Here is a 5,361-nt window from a genome sequence, read left to right as displayed (position 1 = left end):
AATAGTTTTAAAAAATTTAAAACATTAAAGAAACTCACAGAAAATAATTTTTTTAACATGATTTACAAGTATAAATAATGCAATGATATAAAAGCTATTATGAAATGCAAATCAATTCTAACATTTTACTTTCAAACAATAAAAGAATCACAATTTCTTAAAATACATGATTATCATACTATGCAATTTACCTCTATGAAAGAAATTATCAATAAACTTTATTTGTATTATAATAAAAACATCACTCCTTCTTGTTACTTTCAAAGAGGGAAATGATAAAACATGATAATTTTGAGACATAGGAAAAAAACATGAAGACCAATGATAAGTGAAGATGTAAAACTCATTTATCTATTTTAAAAATAAATGTTAATTGCTATTCACACTCACGGTGTTCTCAATTAGTAAGTACGCAATATTAGGGCTTGTTATTTGACTTACTCTCAATCTTCTAATTTCTATAGATGAAAAAACTAGTAAACATCATTTTATTAAAGAATTATGAGGGTCAACAATGTTAGACTAAGGAATTTGACACATAATTTGTGTAAGAACTGTCAGGCGAGCCCTAAGCGTTGGGCGCTAGGAGGGTTTAGGGCGTACAGTCGGCGCTTAGGGCGTAAGCCTCACAGAACTAAGCCCTGAGGCGTTTTGCCAGTGCTCCACCCCGGGGCAAGTCCTAAGACGAGTCTCAAAACTGCTTTTTAAAACACTGGATGGAAGTGTATGTAATTATTTCTTTTTGTTGCTTATCTGAGCTTACTTTCTTATAATTACTTTATTTTTGCTAGTTTGTTGCAGTTTTTCATTGGATCCGAGGTGCTTACCTAACTATCTACCCTCTGTCCATATATAATTTTATTTTACACATCTATAATTTTATACTGTTATGTCCTATTGCACAAATTTTATTTGGATGTCAATACAGTTCGTTACTATATATTGCACTCTTGATGTACTGTAGCTTCATCACAGATGTGTAATGCTTGGGAAAATTTAGGGTATGCATACGTCTTTGCTTGGATTTTAAGTTGGGCATAAGGGTGTTAGAAAAGTCGTGAAGGTGTATAATACCTAATATTAAGAGTGTACGAACATATAGAAGAAAGAAAAAGTAATTTGTAACAAGTTAAAATTGTTTAAGGGAAGAAGACGACTTTAATCAAACATGTCTTAAATTCAAACTATCACAACTTATAATGTATAAGCATAAGTAGTTTAGGTATGAAATAAGATATCAAATTAAAGCCGCCATTGAAGTCTAGTTCTCAATCATTCACATTGTTCATCATTCGGACATTCTTACAAAACATTATGAGTATTTAACTGAAGGCTCTCAAATTAAAGAGCTCGTTTGAGCACTAGAGCACCGCGTCGCGGTGGGCAAAGCGTGTTGGGATTGAAATAATCAGGCGTCATGAGGAAGCTTACAATTATAAAACCTTGAACAACGATAAATCAGACAAGAAAGAAAAGCATACTAAAAGAGGCATAATATTCTAATGATATGATTTGATCAATTGATCTACATATGAAAACTAATATAAAAGCATAAAAACTATTGGGAGAAAAATCTCTCCCTAAACAAAACTCTCTAAGTGACTACACTGTGGATGTTATTGTGTTATTGTATGAGAAGAAAGATCTCCTATTTATAGAAGTCTAAAACCCGTTTTGATATAAACCACAATTATGTAGAATCCAAATAAAGTAGGAAATTCAGGGCAAACCCTAACAAATCTCCCCTTGGCCTGAATTTTCTGGCAAAATAATCTTGATTGTCCTTCACATAATCTTCATCACTGCTGCTTGACATGGTTAAAAGAAAATATGGTTGAAAATTTGAGCCTTGTGCGTTATTAGTGGGGCAATTCGCAAGAATGCCCTTATTTTGGGGTGGCCTTTAATTTTTGTCCTTCGCTAGAACCCCTTTGTTTCGGGTTCGAACTCCCGCGCAGTCAACAATTTAAAAAAAAAAAAATCGCAAGGTAGAGTTTGGATTCTTAAGGCAGTGCAAAACTCTGCCTGCAGGCGGAGTTTCAAACTCTACCTTAAGGTAGAGTTTTGCCTTCAGGCATGCCAAAACTCTGCCTTAAGGCCTAACTTTGGCCCAAACAGGCCTAACTTTGCTACAAAATTCTGCCTTGCGAAATTATCTTCTCTGTTTTTTTTTTTACTGAGCCGGGGTTCAAACCCCAAACCTCATGATATTAGGAAAAATGGGCAAAAATTAAAGACCGCCATTTTGAGGGGCAAAAATTAAAGATCAGTGCATTTGAAGGGCACTCCGCACAAAAAATTGTTAAAAGTGAGCATAGGTTGAAAGTGGAGCCCATGTGTTAAAAGTGAACATGGGTTGAAATTGGCCCAAACGTTTAAAATAAGCAAGGGTTGAAAATTTGAGCTCATACGTTAAAAGTAAGCATGAGTTGAAAATTGAAGCTCATGCTTAAAGTAAGCATGAATTAAAACTTATTTTTGTTTTAAAAATATGCAGCAGCAGAATTATTGGAAATATGATTGAAAATTGTCTCCACGTGATCGTTGAGTTGGTTGCAACTTGAACTGATCCACCTTGAACCGGCGTTCAACCTCGTTGAACCATTGGCTCGGATACCACTTGTTGGGATCGAAATAATCAGGCGTCATGAGGAAGCTTATAATTGCAAAACCTTGAATAACGATAAATCAGACGACAAAGAAAAACATACTAAAACAGGCATAATATTCTAATGATATGATTTGATCAATTGATCTACATATGGAAACTAATATAAAAGCATAAAAACTATTGGGAGGAAGATCTCCCCCTAAACAAAACTCTCTAAAGGACTACATTGTGGATGCTATTGTGTTATTGTATGAGAAGAAAGATCTTTCATTTATAGAAGTCTAAGACTTCTCCTTCAAGAAAAGGATAGATATAGAAGAGTCCTTTTCTAAAAAGAAAACCTGTTCCATCAAGAAAACCTTTTTGAGGTAAAACACAATTATATAGATGTAGACATTGAAATTTTAGCAGATTTAAAATTGGATTCTACAAGAAATGTCCAGTTCATCTTCAAGCTCTGGTCCGTTAGGGTTTCTTGGAGGATACTCTACCCTTAAATCCTAACTCACACCTATATAAAGGGACACACATTCCCTTGAAAGAAAATCTCAAAAAATCCCATATACTTCCCGAGATATTGATAAAGAGATCAATATGTGGCCGGACTCTTCTTGACAATCAAATATTTCAAGAAGATCTGCAAAATTCTTTCAAGGAGATCAAATAAATCCCTAGAAAGTCCAAAATCCCTAGAAAGTCCACATATAGCCAAATCCAAATCATCCTACGTTCAAGAAATAAGCAACTAACAGCCCTTGAATTATAGAGAAAATTAAGAGAGAAGAATCAAGGGAGTAAACAGATCTTGTACCCGCAATATTCATTAATAAAATCTTTGTTTCTTCATATTTTGTTTGTGGTTGTAATTTATTTCCGCATATTAAAATTTGTTGCAAACAAATTGGCATGCCCAGTGAGACCAAATCGGCCCTTCATCTCTTCTCTTATAAATCAAATCTGCAAATTCTGGAGTCACAAAACCACCAGGATGGAGGCTCCATAATATGGATACTTCAAGTCTTGTCTTTGAGTTTCGACAAACCTACTCCAACAAACCTTGAAGTAGGGGGCATTTGTAGACATTAAAATTTTTACGGGACTCTACAAGATGGGCCAATATACGGGTTTCTTGGAGGCTACTCTACCTTAAACCAGCACCACATTGCCTATATAAGGGGGCACATATTCACTTTAAAATGCATCTCAAATATCCCATAAACTCTTGGGTATTTACAAAGAGATCAAGATCTCAAATATCCCATAAACTCTTGGGTATTTACAAAGAGATCAAGATCTCAAATATCCCATAAACTCATGGGTATTCAAAAAGAGGTCAATATGTTTCCGGATATTTCTTGACAACTAAATACTTCAAGAAGATCCACAATATCCTTTCATGGAGATCAAATACATCCGTAGAAAGTCCACATATATCCAAATCCAAATCATCCTAAATTCGAGAAATATGCTACTAACGGCCCTCGAATCACAGAGAAAATAGGAGAGAAGAATCAAGGAAGTAAACAGATCTTGTACCCGCAATATTCATTAATAAAATCTATGCTTCATATTTTGTCTGTGGTTGTAATTTATTTCCGCATATTAAAATTTGTTGCAAACAATAGAATCCAAATAAAGTAGGAAATTTAGCGCAAACCCTAGCAAAGCGGTGAGTTCAGAGAGCCCCATTGGTTCATTTGAGTGCATTTTGACTGTGAAGCAGTGATTATAACACCGAGAAAAATACTATAAATGCAAGTCATGTCGAGGAGAGAAAAAAATCATCTATTTCGCACATCTTTGAGAGCTTTTGAGGAGAAAACAAGCTAGGTTTCTATATTACTCCCCAAAATAAGATCTTTACCCTAAAATCGCGTTAAGAACAATATATTAATATTATTTAATGCTTTCAAATTCCCAAATCTTATGTCTCCACCAAAGAATCAAAGGGATTGCTCATACCTAACACCAAGGTTTTGTGAGAACTTCGTTCGAGATAATTTCGTTATTCCCTATCACTAAAATTGGAACGTTTTAGTTATATTACGGTCGTAGAATGTAAGGTTTGCAGAGTTTGAGGGTGAAATTAACTATAAGTCCTTAATGTCTATATAAGACCTTGATGGAGGAATTTGGTTGGATGAAATTGGAATTTCGAAGAGTTGACTATATGATGTTATTGAGAGAAGACATGGATAGTTGATTTGAGGTAATTTGAGGTTACTTTCCTAAGTTTAAGGAGTTGATTAGCATGTGCAACTTTAGTGTCAGATTGTTTAAGCATAAAATTGAAGCCTATATGTTTAATAACTCAACCCCTCATTTTGAGTTTTCGTACCCCGTTTCTCGATCTGAGACTTCTCGTAGTGTCATTTGATGTTTGAGACTTGTTGGTATGGTCTAGTCGGTATCCGAAGGGCTCGGGTGAGTTTCAGACAAGAAAATTATATTTCAGTTGTTGCAATTTTTTTTCTGTTGGTGCATTGCAGCGCTTTGCGATCGTAGAGCACTGGTCGCAATCACACAGGCTTAGCCTACTATTCTCTGCAGTCGCATGAGCTCGTGTTCGCGACGGATTCCATTTGGTTGCTCTTCATGATCATGTGGGACTTTTCCGCGGTCATGGTGAAGGCCTGTAAAAGTTATAAATGGCTAATTTGAGGATTTTATATTTATTTACCATTTTGGATCTTGGGAGCTCGGTTTAAGATGATTCTTGAAAAGAATTTCACCTACAAAGTTGGTGTAAG

The sequence above is a fragment of the Lycium ferocissimum genome, chromosome 12 (genome assembly GCF_029784015.1).
Source record: "Lycium ferocissimum isolate CSIRO_LF1 chromosome 12, AGI_CSIRO_Lferr_CH_V1, whole genome shotgun sequence".
Taxonomy (NCBI): Eukaryota; Viridiplantae; Streptophyta; class Magnoliopsida; order Solanales; family Solanaceae; genus Lycium; species Lycium ferocissimum.
Note: the sequence above shows the minus strand (reverse complement) of the source record.